The sequence below is a fragment of the Pongo abelii genome, chromosome 7 (genome assembly GCF_028885655.2).
Source record: "Pongo abelii isolate AG06213 chromosome 7, NHGRI_mPonAbe1-v2.0_pri, whole genome shotgun sequence".
NCBI classification, from domain to species: domain Eukaryota; kingdom Metazoa; phylum Chordata; class Mammalia; order Primates; family Hominidae; genus Pongo; species Pongo abelii.
Genome location: NC_071992.2, coordinates 151271541 through 151294380, shown reverse-complemented (window position 1 = coordinate 151294380; position 22840 = coordinate 151271541). Strand labels below are relative to the sequence as shown.

The 22840-nt window shown below is 43.3% G+C and overlaps 1 long non-coding RNA gene across 1 annotated transcript in view; it reads right to left on the bottom strand.

The window, feature by feature from the left end:
- LOC103891400 (uncharacterized) overlaps positions 1–21728 on the bottom strand; it is a 31916-nt gene extending 10188 nt beyond the window's left edge. The window contains exon 1 of the long non-coding RNA XR_655644.4: positions 20021–21728. This is a non-coding gene — a long non-coding RNA (uncharacterized LOC103891400). The remainder of the gene's footprint in view (positions 1–20020) is intronic.
- Between the last annotated feature and the right edge of the window lie 1112 nt (positions 21729–22840).

The following is a 22840-nucleotide window of genomic DNA, read 5'->3' as shown; positions in this document are numbered from 1 at the left end:
AGGCTGCACCACTTGTGACTTGAGGAAACTTTGAAACATGGCCAAACAGCCCAGGAGATCAGGGATATAACACACTATGAGTGCACCTGTGAATAGCCACTGCACTCCAGCCTGGGCAACATGGTGAGACTCTATCCCTAAAAACATTTAAACACATGGTCAGCAATCTCCTGGTTACAGTGGCAAGCCTCTGCTCTCTGGGCCACAATTTTATCTGTAAAACTGGAACACTGGACTTAGGCACTAGATGATTCATCTCTAACACTGGAGCTTCTGAGAGTGTGACCCTTAATAAGAACTTCAACAGGCTTCCAGGTTCCCCTTCTGGAAGGGAGCCTTTCTCTGGTTTATTTTTCTTTAAGAAAGAGAAAGAGAATGAGAAAAAGAAAGGCACACAAATGGGTTTCCTGGAAAGTGAGCTTGGACTGGAAGAGTCCACAGGTTCTTTGGATCTCAGGAACCAAAGACAGATCCCATGATTTCCAGGTGTGGGGATCACAGGAAGGGGCCTGGCCAGCCTGGGGATAATCTCCGGGTCTTGTGTGGACGTGCCAGGCTTTCTCAGGGGCTGACCTCTGAAGTCCTCACCTGGACCACTGGTGCCCAACTGTTGTGCTCGTCCATGCTAGCTTCTGACTCTGCCCCCCACAAAATCCAGCCACATGGACCTCCTGCCTCTTCCTCACACTCACGGAGCTCCCACCCACCTCAGCGCCTTTGCACAAACCTTCTTCTTTCTGTGTGGAATGCCCTGTGTCAGATCTTTGCAAGCCTCTCTTATAATTCAGGTCTCAGTTCAAATCACCGTTTCTCTGACAGACACCCACCCCTGCCTTCCACCTCTTTGCTACTCTCTGACATTTGACCTTGCTTCCTCTCCTTCATAGTAAATATCACCATTTTACATTTATGTAGTTGTTCACTTGTTCACCTTCTATTTTTCCCACGTAGGATTAAGACACTGAAAGTGAGCCAGGCATGGTGGCTCATGCCTTTAATCCCAGCACTTTAGGAGACTGAGGCAGGCAGATCACCTGAGGTCAGGAGTTCGAGACCAGCCTGACCAACATAGAGAAATCCTGTCTCTACTAAAAATACAAAATTAGCCGAGTATAGTGGCAGGCCCCTGCAATCCCAGCTACTCGGGAGGCTGAGGCAGGAGAATTGCTTGAACGCGAGAGGCAGAGGTTGTGGTAAGCCGAGATTGTGCCATTGCACTCCAGCCTGGGCAACAAGAGCGAAACTCTGTTTCAAAAAAAATAAAAATAAAAATAAAAATAAATTTTAAAAAAAGACACTGTGCGTGGCAACCTTATCTGTCTTGTTCACAATTCACCGTGTATCTTGTTCACCACATCCAGTACTATGCCTGACCCATGATAGGTGCTCAAGAAATACTTATGGAATGATGGATGAATAAGTAACATACTTTCAACTGCTCGAAGGTGGGCTCTGAGCCCTGACTTTTGAATTCCTGAGAGCATGTAGCAAGGCATTGAGTACACACATGGCACTTAATAAATTCCTATTGAAGTATTCCATCCAGCAGCTCTCTCTGTGCCCCTGGAACAATGTCGATCCCTTCACAACTTCAGACCAGCCACTCGCTTTGGGAATGGGGGAGGAACAACGAGACCTAATCTCCAGGTTAGGGAAGACATCTAACCTGCAGTCCGGTGGTTCTTACACACGAGTTCACGTAGAGTCACCTGAAAGGCTGGTTCAAACAGAAATTGCTGGGCCCCACCCTCAGGGTTTCTGATTCAGTAGGTCTGGGGTGGGACTCAAGAATTTGTGTTGTAAACAAGTCCCCAGGGATGCTGATGCTGCTAGTCCGGGGACCACACTTGGAGAATCACTGTTTTACAGCTCACCAGGTAATTACAGGGGCAGCCAGAGTTGAGAAACACTGCTGCAATTTGCACCTCACAGAATTGTTATAGAGATCAAATGTAATTATCAGGCAAAGTGTGTAGTGCCATGCCTGGTACCCAGTTAGTGCCAAATGGTGTTCCCTCGCACCCTTACCTCTTACCTGGAAAGCCAAACAGCCTCCTAGCCATCTCTTTGCCTCCACTTTCTTTTTTATTTTCCTTTCTTTTTCTTTTCTTGAGACAGAGTCTCACTCTGTCCCCTAAGCTGGAGTGCAGTGGTGTGATCTCGGCTCACTGCAACCTCCACTTGCCAGATTCAAGTAATTCTCATGCCTCAGCCTCCCGAGTTGCTGGGATTACAGGCATGTGCCACCATGCCCAGCTAATTTTTGTATTTTTAGTAGAGACAGGGTTTTTCCATGTTGGCCAGGCTGGTCTCAAACTCCTGGACTCAAGTGATCTGCCCACCTCGGCCTCCCAAAGTGCTGGGATTACAGGCATGAGCCACCGTGCCCACTGCCTCTACTTTCCTGTGTGCAATCAATTTCCTCACAACACCTCCAGAAACATAATCCTTAAATGCAAATCTGACATAACTGCTCTCTTTAAAACACTGCAATGCTTCCCTAATGCCTATAGATTGAATCCAAATGGAATTCATGAAATAGAAGGCTTTTCACAATTTACACCCTTATTCTTCTTCTCAATAACTCTTACCCAACCAACCCTAATTTGTTGAGAGAAATCTGTTGTGGTATTATCTATCAAGTATTCAGACTGGTATAGGGGAAAGGAATGGAAGCTGTGTGGTTAGGTGGCTGTGATTCACATTCTAGCTCTGCCCTGTCTTGCTGTGTGACCTGGAACAGGTTAGTTCGCCTCTCTGTCCTCCGTGTCTTCAGTCATGAAGGAAGAAGAAGAGCAATCCTTTCCTGGTGCGTTGTTAAGTGAAATAATCTATGAAAAGCACTTAGCACAGGACCCAGCATGCGCTAAGTATTCAGTAAAATGTTACTATCAGAAAGTGCTAGAAACAGAAAAGATAAAAATGACCACTGATGTTATCAGCAAAGTACAGGAGAAGACTCTAGGTGGAGATGAGATGGTGGAAAGATCCATGCCTCAGAGTGGATTAGGGGCCTTCATCTTCCTTCTCTTGGCTGTTACATACACCCCATCCCAGGACAGAGTATCTTCATATACTTTTCCTCCTAGATCTCTCTTGTTCTCTAGACTATGATCTCCTTGTGGCCAGGGACTATGTCTTACTCACCCAAAGGAAGGAAATTTCAAAGAGCTCTCCTGTATGTGAGAGACCACACTCATTCTTTAGCTCCAGGGAATGAAAACAAACAAGATGGTTGTCACGGTCGGGAGGAAGGGGGACCTAGGAAGAGTCATCCCCAGCAAACCTACTCTCCTTTCCCACAACTTGAGTGGTCTTCTCCCTATTGGCCATGCCTCCATGAGACCCCTGAAGATGAGTGCCCAGTGTGGAACCTGAGAAAGCCTTGCCTCTACCCTCAGCCAGAATTTTCCCTACTCCCTTCCCCTCTCAAGCTCTCCATCACATTTCTTTTTTTATTTCAGACAGGGTCTTGCTCTGCTGCTCAGACTGGAGTGCAGTGGTGCGATTATGCTCACTGCAGCTTTGACCTCCTGGGCACAGACAATCCTCCTACCTCAGCCTCCCAAGTAGCTGGGACCACAGATGCATGCCACAAGGCCTGGCTAATTTTTGTATTTTTTGTAGAGACGAGGACTCACTATGTTGCCCAGGCTGGCTTCAGAGCATTTCTTATTTACACATCTCCCGTCCTAGAGTTTAGGCTCTCTCTATGAAGTGCTATTAAGATAATGTTATCCATCCTTATAACTAGACATAAACAGAAATAAAACAAAAGCAGTACAAGAAAACACAGAGTATTGGTACATAATTCAATATAAGGACAAGCTTGCAAACTGCTAAAGCTGTCAACCGAAGCAAGGGTTGTTGTGGAGGGAGTGAGCCCCTGTATTTGGAGTCTGCAAGTAGAAGCTGCAACCACCTATTCAGAAAGCTCTGCAGTGTCTTCTGCAGTCAGATGTGAAGTTGGACTAAGTACTGGATGTCTTCTCTGGGCTCTTCCCAGTAAAATATCCTGTGTACCAGGGTGAAGAGTTCCCTCTCTGAATTTCCAGTTCTCTTATCCACACAGAAAGGGGGAGAGAGACCTGGGAAGCAGCCATCCCAAGTCAGAGGATCCCCAGCCTGGTCTGCTCCACTGTCCCTGGACACTGCATGCTGGTCGGCTCCTTGGGCCTGGCTGACCCTCACTCAGGACACACTCCTAGGCCGGCTCCATAGAAACGCCAGGTATGTAATCTCTTAATTGGAAACTTGGCAGAGAATAAGGGCAATTCATTGGCTCCACTGCCTATGCCTACAGGTAGGCAGGCAGGGGAGAAAAAGAGTATCTGGCCAGAGCAAGGAATGCCAATTTCCACTTGGCAAAGGGGGCAGATATTTCAGAGAGGACCACGGAGCAATTCTAACCAGCTATCACAAAAGCCAGGCATTGTTCTAACCCTTTGCCCCCATGTGAACCCTCTTGTCTAGCCAGGCCAGTCTGACCTGTCCCCTGAACATGCCATGCTTACCTCTGCCTCCGCCCATGCACACGCCGTTCCCTCACCTGCAGTGCTAACAACCCACCCACATCCTATCCATCCTCCAAGCCCCAGCTAGAGGCCAGCTCCTTTCTGAAACCACCCAGGCCCATCAGACCACAGGGGTCTCTGCAACTCCAAGACCACCTACTGACTATGGTAATAAGAACAACCACAGCTGTCATTTGTTAAGCTCTTAGTACGTGACAGATGACAACGTGGTGGACTCTTTACACACATCTTGCCCATTCTCAAAACAAACATGCGAGGAAGGGAGGACGAGTGTCCCACTTAAGAGACTTCACTATTTGCTAAGCCAGTACATGGCAAAGCCAGGGCTTCCTGGCCCCAAATCCCATACTCTTTCTATGCCAAAATCAAATGTAATTTTTTTTTCTTATAGGCTCCCCTTGCCCATCGGAAAGAGCACAAGCTTCTCGAGACCTACGATTATGTCTTCTTGTCATCCACTGTCCCACAAACTGCTTAAAGTCAGGTATGGGTAAAATTTCACCTATAAAATTTCCCTTGCACCTGATCTATTTCAAATTAGATTTCTTGACACCAAAGAGTCATAGAAAATACAATTTGGAGGTTTACTTCTTACTGTACAGCCATAGATTCTTGAGCAAGAGTGGGCCTCAAATGGTCAACTACATTGGGTAATAAGGCTACAGCCTGGGCACTCTCATATGAAGTAACAGCTGTGTCTGTACAAATGTCCAGCCCAGGCATTTGAAGGACTTAGGGAAATAAATGAAATCTTCTCAAACTCTTTTGGGAAAGGTATAGAGATATATATTTAGAAGGCATGTTATGCAAGAACTCTCAGGGCAGCTGGACCATGAGAAAACATCATTTTAGTGCTGTTCAGACTGCAAGTCATGCAATTAGCCAGACAATGTTGTTCCTCTCACTGCTCCGTCCCACTCTGTGCCAGCCCCACCCTGTGATTGCTCCATACCAAGCCTGTCCAGCATTTTAATTAAGAATCTTGGAATGTTTTGCCTCTGTGATGCACCCAGCATTATGCCTGACACATGTTAGGGCCCAGTTGGAGGAACATATTGGCATTCATGTAAGGAGACCTAGACACCTTGAAGAGCATCTAGAACAAGGTCTAGAAACTCCAAGGTCTCCAGGGCCTGGTGGGGTTATATAGAAGAGCGAAAAACCACCATACAAGTTCAGTGATGACTGGCAGCTAACTGCAACGTGCGCCTCAGGGAGACCACACAGAGTAATGGGAGCCTCGCAGTGGACAGCACCAGGGCTATCCCTAGCTAAGGACACAGTGGCTCCTCTGTCTGCCTGGCAGCTACCAGATAAAGCCAGGCCCAGAGTTGTTGGCCTGACTTCAGGGAAATTTTCAGGGAAGCCATAAATCCTCATTTTTTGTGTGAAATCTGCCAATTGTTTTATATAATTTTTTTTTTTTTTTTTTTTTTTTTTTTGACAGGGTCTAGCTCTGTCACCCAGGCTGGAGTGCAGAAGCAAGATCTCAGCTCACTGCAACATCTGCCTCTCAGGCTCTAATGATGCTTTCACCTCAGCCTCCTAAGTAGCTGGGACTACAGGTGTGTACCACCACGGCCGGCTAATTTGTATATTTTTTGTAGAGATCATGTTGCCCATGCTGGTCTCAAACTTGTGAGCACAACTGATTCGCCCACCTCAGCCTCCCAAAGTGCTGGGATTACAGGTGTGAACCACCATGCCTAGCCAAAATCTGCCCATGTTTTAATATTGGCAACTATTTAAATCATTTTGTAAATGTTGCCTGGGTCAAACATATCTGATTGTGGGTCAGATCCTGCCTGAACATGGCCACTTCGTGACCCTTCCATAGATGCAGGACCTGAGTCTGGAGAGATGAGATAATCTGCCAGGCCCACAGCACATGATCACCAGGGCAGCACAGGGACCGGAGCTCCCGCTGCCAGGCCAGGCCACTTTCCACTCCAGCCCTTGTTCTGCAGCATCTCAGCAGGCGCAGAGCCCCCACCAGGGTTGCTCCACTGAGACACACCTGCAAGGTCACTAGAAGCCCACACCTCTGCCAAAGTCCCTGAATGTCACCTCGATAACCCACAACTGTTTGCTTCCCAATTGCTTCTCGGAATCACATCTAATCTTCTGGGCTGAGCATAGCCTTCTTTCCCTTCCACCATGCTTCCTCCAACGTCATTCTGGGAGCTTTGGAATTTGACTCATTTATTTGCCAACATGTCAGGGGCAGCCACTCTCTGCCAAGAACTGCACTCAGCCCCAGAGACACAGAGTGAATCAGACCCAGGCTCTGCTTTGCAGAGCTGTGATAGTTAATTGTTATGTGTCAACCTGGCTAGACTATGACACCCAGACATTTGGTCAAATATTGGTTTAGATGTCACTGTGAGGGTATTCTCTAGATAAGATTAACATTCCAATCAGTAGACTTTGAGGAAAGCAGCTTATCCTTTATAATTTGGGTGGGCCTCATCTAATCAGTTGACAGGCTTAAGAGAAAAAGACTGAGGTCCCTGAGGGAGAAAGTTCTGCCTTTATGCTGTCTTTGGACTCTAACTACAATACCACCTCTTCCCTAAGTCTCCAACCTGCTGGCCTGTCCTGCAGATTTCATACTTGCCAGCCCCAAGAATTGCATGAGCCAATTCCTAAATATAAATCTGCACACATACATTCTATTGGTTCTGTTCCTCTGGAGAATCCTGACTATTAATAATATAGAAGTTCATAGTCTGGTGAGCTTCTTTTTACCACTTCTTTTCATCATGTTAAATCATGTTGGATATGAAGGCAAATGAAGCAATGGGTGATCCTTCCCCCCAGACTTGTAAGCAAGATTTTGTGTATCTGTGCTGTGTGGATTTTTCTAAGAAAAATGTCAAAGCATCTTGAAACTCCACAAAATTCAAGGAATACAAAACTTCCTAGTCTTGAACAGCCCTTCTAGCTCTGGTATTCTGTAATTCTGTGGGACATAAAGTGTTTCTGTGGTTTGTTTGGCTCTTCTTGGCCAATGACCTAGAAAGTTTTGGTGTTCATTCCAAATAGAACCATTGAGGAAAAAACAGAATGAGCCCCAAATCCAGAATGTGATGTTTGTGGGTCTAAATTCTATCTTGGCCATTTGCTAGCTCAATGATCCAGGTCATGTCACCTCTCTGAGCCTCAATTTTCTCATCTGTAGAATGGAAATAATACTACTACTCCACAGTTGCTGTGAACCTTAAATGAGATGGCAAATGTGACTTTGGCCAGCACAGGGTCTGACCAACAAAGGTATCAGTAAATGTTAATTTACTCATTTATGCATACAGATACCTGCAAGTCTTGGGGAACTACCATCCTCAGCTTGCAGCTCTTCAGCACAAGTCCTGCAGGGTCAAGCTGCTGTCCTCTCAGTCATAGACACCCTTGCACCCTGACTGGGTTTGATCCCAAAACCATAAAGAAAAAAACATAATCCATATGCTCTTTTAAATATAAAACACTTTCTTCTTGTAGAGGCAGCCTCGCTTTTCTTGTCTGTCAATTGGAGATAATCACACTTCTAAAGAATTGTCACAATGCCAGGATGCAAGGTTCTTACAAATGCCTGTGTCTGTCCTTCCTCAAATCCAGAAGGCAGAGAGAGAGTGGCAGCTTGGAGCCTGATACATAGAGAGACTGGATTGTGCCTGACAGCTTTCTGGTTCCCAGGCCCTGGTTTGTCCCTATATAAAACAAGGTTGATAAAACTAGGCACGTCAGTAGCTGAGCTCAATGGCTCATGAATGTAACCCCAGCAATCTGGGAGGCTAAAGCAGGATTGCTTGAGCCCAGGAGTTTGAGATTAGCCTGGGCAACATAGAAAGACCCTGTCTCTAAAAAAATTTTTTTAATACAAAATAAATTAGCTGAATATGGTGTTGCACATCTGAAGTCCCAGCTACTGAGAGACTGAGGCAGGAGGATCCATTGAGCCCAGGAGTTACAGGCTCCCATGAGCTATGGTCATACCACTGTACTCTACCCTGGGAAACAGAGACCCTATCTCTAAAAAACAAACAAACAAACAAATCTAGGCATCGCAGAGTTTGCAAGGGTTTAATGAGACAAGTCATTCATGGCTTAGGCCCCCATCTAATGCAGTTATAAGCAGGGATTATTATTATTATTATCCTATGTTTTGCACGGAAAGGTGGGCACTAAATTGCTCAAAGTTCTTGCTATGAATTTATCTTTTGCCTAATCTCTTATGAATTGACATTCTATTACCTGCCACCAAGAAAGTCCTGGCAAATGCCTTTTGAAAACATACTTCTCACTTTACATCTTATTTTTTGTTTTTTTGTTTTTGTGGGGTTTTTTGTTTCTTTTTTTTGGAGATAAGGTCTCCCTATGTTACCCAGGCTGGGTCAAATTCCTGGGCTCCAATGATCTTCCCATCTTGGCCTCTCAAAGTGCTGAAATTACAGGTGTGAGCCCCTATGCCAGGCCTTCACTTTATGTCTTGGATTATGGAGCTGGGCAGGCAATTAGTTCTCATCTCCAATTCCAGATGGAACATTGTGATCCAAGAGGTGAAGCCACTGGTGGGTGAGGCACGGCTAGGAGGCAGTGGAAGAGTCAGCCCTGCCCAGTTGTTTCTGCTTCATCTTGCTGACAGCAAGAGAGTCAGCAGCAGCAAAGAAACTTGGCAAGAGCTGCTTGGTCAGGGGGTCACAGAGCAGGAGAAGGCATGGGAATTCTATCCTTAATTATATCCTGTTTGACTTGGCCCTCCCTATAGTGGGCAAAGCCAAACTGCCAGCAGAGCTCTTGCCCCTTGGTGGACATCAGGAATTTTGACTTCTAATTCTGGCTGATTACTTTGGAGAAGTTGCCTAGCCTCTCTCTTCCCATCTTTCCATTAATAAGTCTGGGATAATAATAGCTTCCTCTCTTTGGGGGACATTTCAATGGCTTTTTTAAAAAGCAAGGTTACGTCATTTGTTCTCCTTAATTTGCTGTGTTTGGATAGGCAAGGAATGGTTTGAAGCCAGCAGCCAGTAAATCACTAATAACACTGACAATTTGTAAAAAAAAAAAAAAAAATGAACAGCTAAATGCATTTCAAGACTAGATCTCTATTTCTTACTGAAACAGTCCCCTGGGAGTTGGTTTAGCCTATGTTCAGTTATGTTATGGCTGTGGTAGAGGTTGAACTTGAATAGAAAGAGCCCCTTGGACGGAGAGTTAGAAATCCCCCAGGTAAGGCTGGGAGACCTTGGTGAGGTCATTTTATCAATCTGAGTCTCCATTTCTTCCATTACAAATCAAGAAAGTTGTACTGATAGACTTTAGGGTCTTCCTCAGTGATACTGCTCAGACTTTCCTGTAATAATCATTTAATGAAAGGAATTCTCAGTAGCTCTGGCCCCTCTGAACCCACACTCTTTCCAGTCACCCTCCAGGCAGCTACCAGCACAAATCTCATCATGTCACTCCCTGGTTGAACTTCTTCTGATGGCAGAGAAAGAAACATGAGAATCATTGTGTATCCATGCAAAGGTATAATATGCAGCTATTTAAAATGATATAGAAAACAGAGCTTTCAACAATATGAAAATAAAGAACTTATATTTGGTGACAAAGTCAGAATACAAAATCATGCACTAATATCTCAATGGTTGAAAATGCTAAAGACAACGGCTAGAAGGAGATATCACAAGATGTTAATAGTGGTTCATTGACTCGACCTACTAAGTGCAAAAGCTAGGACTTAAACCTGGGTCCCGGTTTAGAGAGGATGTGGGTGAGTTGTTCGAGAATTTGCATGTGATAGTAAGTGCCCAAATATCCTGAAAAGTTCAAAGGCAAAGGAGTATTAGAATTGCGACATGGGCCTAGAGAACCTATTTAGAGAAGTCACCTCTACTTTGTGTCCATGTACTTTGCCACGGACTTTAATAGTTAATGCCTTTTTTCTAGATCATTCATTTTATTCCTTTTCTTCAACAATATTTCTGCACATAATAAGGCAGCATGTTTTGTTCTTCCTTTAGACTCATTCTCCAATTATCTGTGGAAGATGAGCAATACATTTTTGGTAACTTAAGCAGTGAATCTTTTTTCATTAGATAACTATTAGAGATCCTAATTTGAGAGTTCAGACAAAAGTCATGTCCAGTTTCTTTGGGCTAGACCACTGTTTTTAAAATTATACTCTCTTTAAAATGACAAGTTATGTATCCTGGTCTTAGCATTTCAAAAAACCTGAGGTGCTCCAGGGCACCAAACCTAAACCCCTCTTCCACTAATCACCTATGGTTTTCTGGACACAGGAATAATTGTCACACTCATTGGTTGCAGGCATGTCTCTTGGGCTGAGGTTCACATACTAGACAACAGGGGCTAATACGATCTAGATAAGTATAGTCATAAGAGGTAGGCAAAAAATCACTGGGTGTATTATTTTCTTAAAATAAAAAGGTCAACTTTAAACAGACAAAACTACCCCATTTCATCACATGACGGGTTACAAGGCTTTGACGCTAGGAAAGCACTTTCACCTAAGTGATCAAGGAGGAACCATTCATTCAAGTTGAACAGTACTCTATAGGGTGAATCTCTCAAAACAGAAAAAAACAGGACAGGACACCAGGCAGTATTTTCTTGGAAGCAGCATTTTGCTTGGATTGGGAGGCCTATATTTGAATCCCAGCTCTTATACTTCCTCACTGTGGGGTTTTTGCAAATTTCCAGCCCCTGCCAAGCTTCATTACTGCCATCAAAACAAATGGGGTTAACAGATCTAGCACATAACTGGCACTCCAGAAGTGAGTGGAATATAAAATTAAACATGGAAGGAAAATCAATAGCCCTTGTTACATATAAATTTTAAAATATTATATATAATATCGATTATATAATATATATAATATTGATATATAATTATATATTATATATGTCATATATATATCCAAAAGCTCTCAAAAATAAGAACAACATGCTTATCTATCATTGCACATTACTAAGAGCGACTTCAGAGCTCATGGGTTCAGGTGTTTTCAACCTGGGGCCACGCACCTCTATGGGTTCCATAGATGTGCAGCCTTCCAAGGTAAGATGTTATCTGTATCCTTGCCTTCCCAGTATTTATTCCTCTGTCTTATGTTAACAATGGCCTAATTTTCTTTTGGGAAACCACCCCCATTCTGCTCTCCACCAAGATCAACTGGAGCCCACCCACTACATGTAATAGTGACAAGCATGGGGCCAGCTGAGCATCCAACCCCCTACCCACAGGGGTTGTGTCAGGGCTGGGCCAGACATTTACCAGGACCATAAAAAAAGCTTGTGCTCTTTCTATTGGGGTTGCTAGGTGGGTAGAATACCAGCCTGTGCTGCTGATGGACATCTTTGCCATCACTGGGAGAGACCCTTCCTAAAAAGAAAGCCGAAAACTCAGAGAGCAGAGGTAAGATATAGACCTAAGTTCCTCCTGGCATCTTTGAGCTCCTGGTTCCAGCATGTCTAGGCCACTTCTACTCCAGGTTTTATGAGGACCATGAACTATTACATTGCTTTTTGGTAGGTACCAATTTGAGCTGGGTCTCTGTCACTGGTGAAGAAAAGAATCCTAACCAATACAGGAAATTTCATCAATTCCTTGAAATATATGCAAATTTTGCACAAGTATGCTTATTTTCCTGGAGAGAAGGAAAACTCATTCTTAATTGGCTTCTGCACTAGAAAAATTAAAACTGCCTGTTCTAATCCAATGCCCTCATTTTACAGATGAAAAAGCCAAGACCGAGAGAAAGAGTCATTGCCCCAGGTCACATAACAAGTGGGTGACACAGACTGGAACCCAGTTCTACTGACTTTCGTCCTCACCAGTGGATCCCAACATCGTACCACCCAGCGGCATCACCGGGGTGCTACTGACCATCACCTGCTCAGGTTCTCCCCTAGATCAGGTAAGTCAGAACATCTGCAGAGCAGATTTGAGCACTAGTATTCTCAAAAGCTCCCTGGAAGACCCACATGTGCAGTTAGGGTGAGAACCCTTTCTTAGGATATGAAAACAAAGATGAAGAAACACAATCCAACTGATCCAATACTCATAAATTAAAATTAAACAAATACCTAACATAAAATATCTTATACCACGTGAACACTGAGCTAGGTGTGGGGGTACAAAATTGAAAAGGACACAATACCTGCCCTGAAAATAACTTCCTCTCTTGTGTAAAAGTAAGAACCATCCATCAAAGAAAGTGCTGCATTTCATCAGCCGCAGAATGGAATTCTTGGCAGCCCTGCCTTCAAATCTCAGCCACCTGCCTCTCTCTTCATCTCTCGAATTAAGTAAACAAGTCCTTTAGAAGACACAGTCAAGTATTTGCATCTGTTTGAAATAGTCCCCTTTAGGGAACGTAAGGCATTTAAGTATATTTACAAAAATTCCTCTTGAGGAATGCAGTATATAGATAAGTTCATTCCTATATTTTTCTAAGGAGATGCTACTGTCATGAGGTCTTTTCACATTATCTCCCTGAACTGTCTCACCCTATTTCCACTCGATTTTCCACCTATTATAGGAACTGTCATGTGTTAAGACTTCAACCCAATAAGTATTTACGAATCCCCTCCATGTCCCAAGCTCTTTGCTGAGTGCTTGGGGATGGAAAGGATAAACAAGGATACCAAAAGGAAAAAAACAAAGTTACTGCTTTCAAAGAGCTAACAGTCAAATGAGGGACAACATGTTAGTATTCATTTCTAACAAAAGCAAGCGGTGATAAATGTTTAATTATGGTTATAACTCCACTTATTAAGTGTCTGCCATGTGCCAGGCACCTTACTAAGTACTGTACATACCTGAAGACATTCCGTTCTTATGACCCCACTGTTGAGTAGCTGTCATCTATCTGCATTCCACAGGTAAGAAAACAGACTTGGAGCCACCAACTCATCTACCCAGTCTCAGCTAGTTAGCAGCAGAGCCATGATTGGCTGTTGGGTCTGCTTAATTCCAAACAGGTCCTGAGCGCCCCCAGCTGAGTATGGATTACATCAGAATCCAGGAAAACCAGGTTCATGATGGAGCCTCACTGCACATTTCTCCATACTGGAATAAAACATGAAGATAAGAAACAAGATTCCTGCCCTTAAGGAGCTCATGTCTAGGAGGGAAACTCAAACAACAATTTTAGGGAGTGTTAATCACTTTTTAAATCAAAGAATTGGTATCACAGAAAATAACTGGTACTGGGGAAAGCATAAGAAATTGTATCTGGGGAAATTTTTGAAGTCAAGATCGGCAGAAATGGGTGAAAGAAATAAGGTGAGGGATCTAGAAATTGGGAGGCAGTTGTAGCTAACAATGCTAACACCTCTCACCTGCAGCCTTCTCCAGAGGCTGGCCCTTGGACAAATTGGAGTCATCTCACCTGGAGATCACTTTGGCGCAAAGACAAAAGACACCCCACCCCTCAGCCTATAATAAATACATGACTGAGTCTTACCAAGGTAAAGTAACTTGTCCAAGGTCATGCAATCAATAGGTGGTGCACCTGGAATTCAAACTCCCAAGCTGGGCCAGCACTCCTGGGACACGTTTGTTCCTCGGCCTGCCTTGTCCCATCACATTGGATAAAGCCGCACTTGAGAGCGAGTGATATCATCTAAGCCATGGTAGTATTTCTGGAGCCCACGGGAATTCCTGAATCCTGCCCCACCGATTACCCTTCCTGAGTAAGGAAGTCCTGAAAGATAGATCTACAAGAAACAGTGGTCATATAGGAAACAAACAAACAAAAAACCTTTTCATTATTAGCTAAGCCAGCAACTGGCACCTGAATTCAATCTTCCCTGGTACAGGTGAATTAAAACACACAGATTAGACCAGAGGCTAAGTGTAGCCTCTCTCGCCCCCACCCCCTGCCCCGGCCAAAAAAATCCAATTTTGACTCTTCTCACTCTCTCCTCCATATTTAAGGAGCAAAAATGTGGGCTGGCACTATGTTAGAAGCAGCTTCATTAATACTGCTCCCCTAAATGGAAATGATAAAATTTGTGAATGAGGTTGCCTGCCAGCCTTTTCTATCGGGCATAGCTGTGCTGTCCAATACAGGAGCTATTAGCTACATGAAGTTATTTAGATTTAGGCTTAAAGTAATTAGAATTAGATACAATTGAAAATTCAAGTCTTCAGTCACATTAGCCACATTTCAAGTACTCAAAAGCCACACACAACTAGTGGCTTCCATAGCAGACAGTGCAGATGTAGGCAATTTCCACCATTGCAGCAAGAGGACACGAGAGAGAAAGAGAGCAGGGAGAAGAGTCTCAGACCCTCTGTCTCAGAGGGTCAGGCAAAGCTCAGTTTACCCAACCAGCTCTAGTTGCAAAAGGGAAGTATGAAGAGGGACATGAGAACCAGTCTCTACCCTTCAACACACAATGAACCCACCCAGTGGCACTCGTGAGTGTAGCCTAATCTGTACTTCAGGCTCCAACCAATAAATGCACATTTCCCCTCAAGGAGGAACAGAGGTAGGGCAGGCAGCAAAGGATCTGGTACTGCTTTCAAGGTGTATATGATACTCCTATTAACCAAAAAATCAAATTTAAGATAAAGGAATGATCTGCAGCCTGGAGTAAGTCCATTTGCCATCCAGAATAAATACAAAATTCTGGAGAAGACTGAACTGATTGACCCCATTAGGGTCAGGTGCCCAGCTTTGGATCAGTCACGATGGCGGGGTTTTAAGAACCTGGCATCCAAGCATATGGCTGTGTGATTGAATCATGGCTACTACTTACAGACTTCCCTCTACAACAGACAGACAAAAAAGCAGGGACTGCTACACTGAGGCCTTATCCCTCACTTCCCTTCTTATGTTTGTAAGTCAGCCCTGGCTGGTTTGTCTCTGGCCTTTGAGATTTTTGAGGACAAACATTCTGTTTCCTTTCTTCACTGTGCCCAGCATGATACCTGACTCATAGCCCTTCATGCTTCTCAATAAATGTTTAACTGCATGGCAGGAGATGGCATTTACTGAGCCTACCTTAGGCCAGGGACAATGCTATGTGCTCCTGGTATGGTTTTGACGTGTCCCCACCTGGATCTCATCTTGAATTGAGGCTCCCATAATTCTCATGTGTTGTGTGAGGGACCCGGTGGATGATAATCGAATCATGGGTGTGGTTTCCCCCATACTGTTTTTGTGGTAGTAAATAAGTCTCATGAAATCGGATGTTTTTATAACGGGTTTCCCCTTTAGCTTGGCTGTCATCCTCTCTTGTCTGCCACCATATAAGATGTGCCTTTCACCTTCTGCCACGATTGTGAGGCCTCCCCAGCCACGAGGAACTGTGAGTCCATTAAACCTCTTTTTCTTTATAAGTTACCCAGCCTGGGGTATATCGTTATCAGCATCGTGAAAATGGACTACTACAGCTCCATACACACTGACTAATTTAATCATTACAGCAATCTTATGGGGTGGATTTTATTCACCCTCTTTTCCAGACGAAGAAACAATCTTATCCAGGTAAAATAACTTGCTCAAGGGCACATAACCAGTAAGTGATGAACTTGGAATTCAAACTCGCATCTATATGACTTCTCATGATGCTAAATATTTTAAAATGGATGAACGAATATTACCACAATTGATTTGGTTAAATATCAAAAACTACTCACAAAATAATTGTTTAAAATTTTATTCAACTGGGCACAATGACTCACACCTGTAATCCCATAATTTTGGGAGTCTGAGATGGGACGATTGCTTGAGCCCACGAGTTCAACACCAGCCTGGGCAACATGTGAGACCCCATCTCTACAAAAACAAATTTTTTTAATTAGTCAGGCCTGGTGGCACACACCTGTAGTCCCAGCTACTTGTGAGGCTGAGGTGGGAGGATTGCTTGAGCCTGGGAAGTGGAGGCTGCAGTGAGCCATGACTGTACCACTACACTCCAACCTGGGTGACAAAGCAAGACCCTGTCTAAAAAGAACAATATGCTATCAAAAACTGGATAAATATGAGGCTACATTCAGAATAACTTCTGAGTACTGCAATTGATGTCTGTTTTCTGTGAAGACAAAGCCATAGTCATACAATATTTAAGAAGCAAAAACGTGGGCTGGTACTACATTAAATACAGCTTAATTAATAATGATGTTCTAAATGGAAATGATACAAGTATGAATAAAGCTGCCCGCCAGCCTGTTCTATTTGGCACAGCAAGACTATTCTTAGGCTCTTACCTGTTTTCATTATGTAGTTGACCTCGGAATGTCAATGACTTATGGTATAATTGACACATAATTGGCATCCAGGGTTCCCTTGCAGTTTATATTTCTTTGCTGGAACCAGTAGCTAAAGAATAAAAGCTATCTCTAACTTCTTCAAATTCTTTGTTTCCTAACTCAAACCTTAGCTCCTACAATACTCTTTGACATGTAGCCTATATTTCAGTCTGCTCACTAGTCCTAAGAGAGGCCTTGCACAGTCCTTCTTCTATACCTTTCCTCCTGCTATAAGTCCTCACCTAGGACTTATTTAGCCCTATACTTTCTTCAAGACTCAATTAAACTCACACAAAGATGAATGTCAATAGGTTCAAATATTCCTCTCCTACCACTGCCCTAGGGAATATTTAATATTTAATATAGAAAGTGCCAAGCGCTGCAAAATGCAAGCTCTAGTTTCATTTTGGACTTTGTATCAATCAGCTTTTGCTGTGTAACGAATAAGAACAAAAATTTTGGTGTCATATGACAAGACGTTTACACATCTACATGACAGCTGGAGTTCAACTGATCTAGCTGATTTAGATAAATAAGGCATGTTATTCTCATGGCAAAAAAAAAAAAAAAAACAAGGGCATGAGAGCAAGCCTAACAATACTAGCATATTTGAATCTTCCGCTCATATCACCTCTGTGAACATCCTACTGGCCAAAACTAATCACGAGGCCAAGGCCAAAGTTAGGGAGTATAGAAAGTACTTTCCTGCCACAGGGTAGGGGGAGGAGAATGAATATTTACTGAACAATAATCTAATCTTTACAGACACTACCATATATTTTAAATGTCCCTTCTTTTGCCACAGCAGTCTAGAGAATGCAAATTAAATGAGAGGAGAAAACCATCCAAAGCACTTAGATCTCAGAGAAACAGAGCAGAGCTGCTGCACACACAGCCTTTCATTGGGTAATGAGTAGATAAAACACTTGGAGAGCAAGTTGAAAGGCAGCAAAGGCTTCTCAGCAATAATGTGTTATTAGCGGGGACTTAGAGGGAACCCCAAGCTGGTGGTGCCATACACAGATGATGGGAGCATAAATTGATGAAAATATTTTATAGAGGAAGTTGACAATACGTATCACAATTTGTAAATGCACATGCCCTTTGATCCAGCAATCCCACTGCTAAGAATATGCTCTATGGATAAAATCAGGTAAGTATACACAGATTATACTCATTTGTTTGCTGTAGCAAAATAATTTGAAAATAAAAATAAGTAAAAGCAGAAAAGAAAAATTGAGTATCCATCTCTAAAGCTCGGGTTAAATGAATGATGGTATATTCATGCAACATATTATAGTCATTAAAAATAAGTCTATACATGCTAATTTGTTCATTCAAAAAAATATTTACTGTGTGCTCACAATATACCAAGTCCTGTTCTTGGCACTGACAATGTAACAGAAAATGAGATATTCAGGATCTTTCTTCTCAAGGAGAGAGAGTAGTGGGAGATGATTAATAAGTCAATACATAAATGTGATAATCTCAGGAAGTGATAGAGCAAAAATGTAACAGGATGGTATGCAAAAGGGAGCCTAGGAGAGAGATCACCTTGAATGGGGGTCTGTGGAAGACCTCTATGAGGAAGAGATGTTTGTACTGACTCCTGCATATCAAGAAAGGAAGGCCAATCCCTCCTCAAAGTGCATGAAGACGTAGGGGAAGAACATTCTAGAAAGAGGAAACAGCAAAGGCCCTGAGGTAAAAACGAGCTTGTTTTATTCAAGGGAAGGACAAAAAGTTAGTGTGGCTGGAGCAGAGTGAGTGGGAAAAACAGTGGTAAAAGATGAGGTAGGAGAAGAACTACGAGATCTATGTCTCTGTTCCACCGCCTACATTTTTGTCTTCAGTTTCTTCATCTGTAAAATGGAGTTACTAATCATTGACAGCTTTTATCTCCGAAATCTCCACAAGAAGTTCTGTGCAATAGGCAGGGCAGGCATTATCATTCCCACTTTACAGATGAAGAAACCAAGATTCCAAAAGTTTTGTAACTTTGCCCCCAGTCACATCTTTTGTAGTCAGCAGAATCAAGACTCAAATCCAGATTCCTGATGGCTATCACAGCACTCCTTTTGCTGCAGCACAATCTATCCCACCTTGTTTGTGTATTTTAACACACAAAAGCCCTAAATTTGGCTGTGAATCTTTACCATCTCCAATTCTTTTTTTTTTTCTTTGAGACAGTATCTCACTCTGTTGCCCAGGCCAGAGTGCACTGGCCCCATCACAGCTCCCTGCAGCCTCGAACTCCCAGGCTCAAGCGATCCTCCCACCTCAGCCCCCAAGTAGCTGGGACTACAGGCACATGCCACCATGCCTGGCTGTGTGTGTGTGTGTGTGTGTGTGTGTATGTGCGTGTGTGTGTGTGTGTGTAGAGATGAGGTTTCACTATGTTACCCAGGCTTGTCTCTAAGTCCTGAGCTCAAGTGATCCACCTTCCTCAGCCTCCCAAAGGGGTGGGATTACAGGCATGAGCCACCATGCCTGGCCTCCAATTCTTAGTAAGAAAGATTTAACCCCAGTGTTGTGGATAAACTGAGTTTTCCCATCTGCAGCTTAGAGTCATCCATGGGTTTTATTTCCAATATAATTTGTTGCTTACATATTTACGTCTCCTACCAAAATATGAAAAGGCAACATGCTGAAACTGTCCATGCTGTAGGACACAGATGGATAGAGAAGACACAGGGTTGAATGTACACAGAGAGACACCAACAGTGCCTGCACTATACATCCAAGATCAAACAGCTTCCAAATTGTGGGACTAGGATTTGAACTGCCATCTATCCAAGTCAAAAGCATGTGCTTTTTCAATCCTTGGGATAAAGGACCATGTGAAGTACCTGATGCATGGAACTAGCTTGATTAACTTTAGCTGCAATTGTGGTATTGCACACTGTGTTCATAGAAGGGTCTCTCCCTGGCCAGCAGTCATCCAGTATGATGGCAACGAATCCAACTAAAGGATCCATGGGATTAAAAAGGTCAGATTGTGTGGATTTCAGATGATTCTCATGCTATCAATCCTCCTGCCATAATTTGCACAAAAGCCTGGCAGTCTCGCTCCATTTCTCAGAGCAGAATCTGCTGGGGACCGGGAGATTAATCAGACTTCATTAATTCTGCAAAATAAACTGTGACATGTTTACCCGTGCCCTTAGAGGCATTATCATAAATCACCAAAATTAAATCTCACCTGTCTAAGTAGAGGAGCAGCCTGCAACAGAAGGTCACAGAATCAATGGCTTCTTGATGGCTTCATTTCTTTCTGGGGTCTTCCCGTGACCAGCAGGACCAGCTGCACTGTGCTCCAGTTTGGTCATTAACAGAATCATGAACATTATTAGCCCAGTGGTTTTGAAGAGACTCTAGTGTGTGTGTTTATTTTTGCATAAAGACTAAGCTACATTCAGAGGAGATTAGAATTTTGAGAGGCAATGATTTGTTTTTTCATGCCATAGCTTCTTAAGTTAAAGCCTGCGTATGCCTTAGAGATCTCTAGAACAAACATGAGGCCCAGAAGGGGCTAGTATTTTGTCCAAGGCCACACAAGTCATTCATGGCAGGTCTGGGACTAGAACTAGGGACTTCTACTTCTCAGTCTGGGGCTCTTCCCATTCCAATGCATCTGCATAGGGGCTTGGTGTAAATAAGAACATATTCAGAAATATTTACTCCCTCCTGGAGGACTGTACTGCCTAGCTTTTGTCTTGGCCATGTGACTTCCTTCAGTCAAGGGAATGGAAGCAGACCCACCACAAGCAGCAGTGAGATGTGCTTCTCTGCTTTTGGCATGAGAAGGCTCTACGCTGGTAGGCCCACAAGTCTGAGGAAGATGGACAACCACGGAGCAGACCCAGACCCAGCTGTGGCTTGGAGGAGTCCAGTCCAACCCAGCCTAGAGCAGCTGGTCTCCAGTTGACTCATAGACATGGTAGTAAAATAAGTGTCTAGGTCTCAGAGTTTTGTGGTTGCATAGCATGCAACAGTAGTTGGTTGAGTCAAGGCTCATCCTGCAAACAAATGTGGGATTCCTGTGATGTAGAATGACGCATTAGAAGCCTGGGCTTTGGCAGGGTTGTGTTTAAATCTTGGTTGGGGCATTTAGTTACCGAGAGATCTCAGGAAAATCACTGAAGCTCTCTGAGACTCAATTTCCTGAACACAGAAATGAAAGAAATAATACTTACATGTAGAAGGGTTATCAGAATTTGAAATTCAGAATTTTATTGGAATTTCCTAGCCCATTGCAGGTTTTAGATTGCAAACCTCTGGCTGGAGAGTTGGGAAAGGTTTGTTGTAACATTAAAAATCAGTAATGTCAGAAGTGCATTCTCTTCTGCCTTGATCATAAAACCTTGATTTTTGGCTGGGCATATGACACCCCAAATAAAAACTATATTTTCCAGATTTCTTTGCAGCTAGTGTGATTTGTGAGGAAGTTTTGGCTAAGAAGATGTAAGTAGAGTGTCACATACAACTTCTGAGATAGGTCCTTAAAAAGAGAGAAGACATCCTTTCCCCCTTCCTTTTTCTTACTGGTTTGAATGTGGACATGACGGCTGTAGCTCAAGCAAACATTCTGAAACATGAGTAGGAAACCAAACGCCATTTAAGGCAGGAAGGAGAGGGGGAAAAGCCTAGGTTCTGAAACCTTGGTACTAGGCTGGACTACCTGCCTATGGACTTCAACATAAGAGGAAAAAAATCCTATTATACTCACTTGACTGAGCCCCTATTATTTGTGGCAGCCCTATTCAGCATCACTTGGGAGTTTATTAGAAATGCAAAGTCCCCACTCCAGACCCACTGAATCAGAATCTCAGGTGAGGGGCCCACAAATCTGTGCTTTAACAAGCTCTCCAGGTGATTCTTATGGTCACTGGAGTTTGAGGAGCATTGATTTAGAGTTTTTCAGCACATACACCTCACCTGATAACTGATAGAGCCGTCCTTAATTGCAGGTTTTGTCAAGATCTTGGTGAAGGTTTAAAAGGCAGATGAAATAAAGCCAGGAAGGATGGCAAAGCCAATAACTGACAGTGTCAAGATGGAAAATGATTCTGACAGGGTGGAACACTGGACCAAAGCCAAGCAGATGAAATTTAATTGGGATATATAAAAAAAATCAAATAAAAAGATTCTTTTTTATTGAAGGAAATATAAAATGTTCCATTCTTTTGACTTCTTAAATTAAAAAGAGAAAATGTAGAATTACATATTTTAAAATACAACAAATAAAGCTATAAATCAATCCCAATTCTGGCTAGTTAAAGGAACGAGAGGAGGAAGACTAGGAAAGGAAAAGTCAGAAAAACCCAAAGTAATAAAGAGACACAGAGTCAATAACAGAAAGGAAGAGGACTGGGAATCCACTTTTGAATCAATCTGTGGATCCTGAGATGATCTTCACATCTAGAGGGAACCATAATTACAAGTCAGATTTTATTGAGACTTACCACGGGCCAGGCACTACATTATGTGTGTTACGCACGTTTATCCTGTGAGGAACTCTATTATTATCATTGTTTTTCAGATGCAGAAACTGAAGCCGCCAGAGGTTGAGTATGTTCCCCAAGGCCACACAGCTAGCACAAGTGGAAGCAGGATATGAACCCCAGTGGCCAGATTTCAGGGCTGTGACCTGCAGCTGCCCTGGTATTTTCTACCATCTGGTGCTGCTTCATGAAGCATGCTTCACGCTTGATACTGATCAGTTTCACAGAAACTGGTTTTCATAAGAATAAGGAAATCGATTGCCTCACATAACGTTAAGTCCGGAGGTAAGAGGCATCCAGGTGCAGTATAATTACCAGTTCAAAGATGTTATCATAGACGTGAGTTCTTTCCATTCCTGTGCTCTGCTGTCCTCAGCACCTGGCTTCATCCTAAGGATGGGTCCCCTCATAGTGCCAAGACAGCAGCTAAAAAATCCGTGGTCTTAAAGCTTTGTGCTCCATGTTCATGTCAGCAAGGGTGAGAAATCTTTACTTGAAGCATGTAAAATACTGAAGTA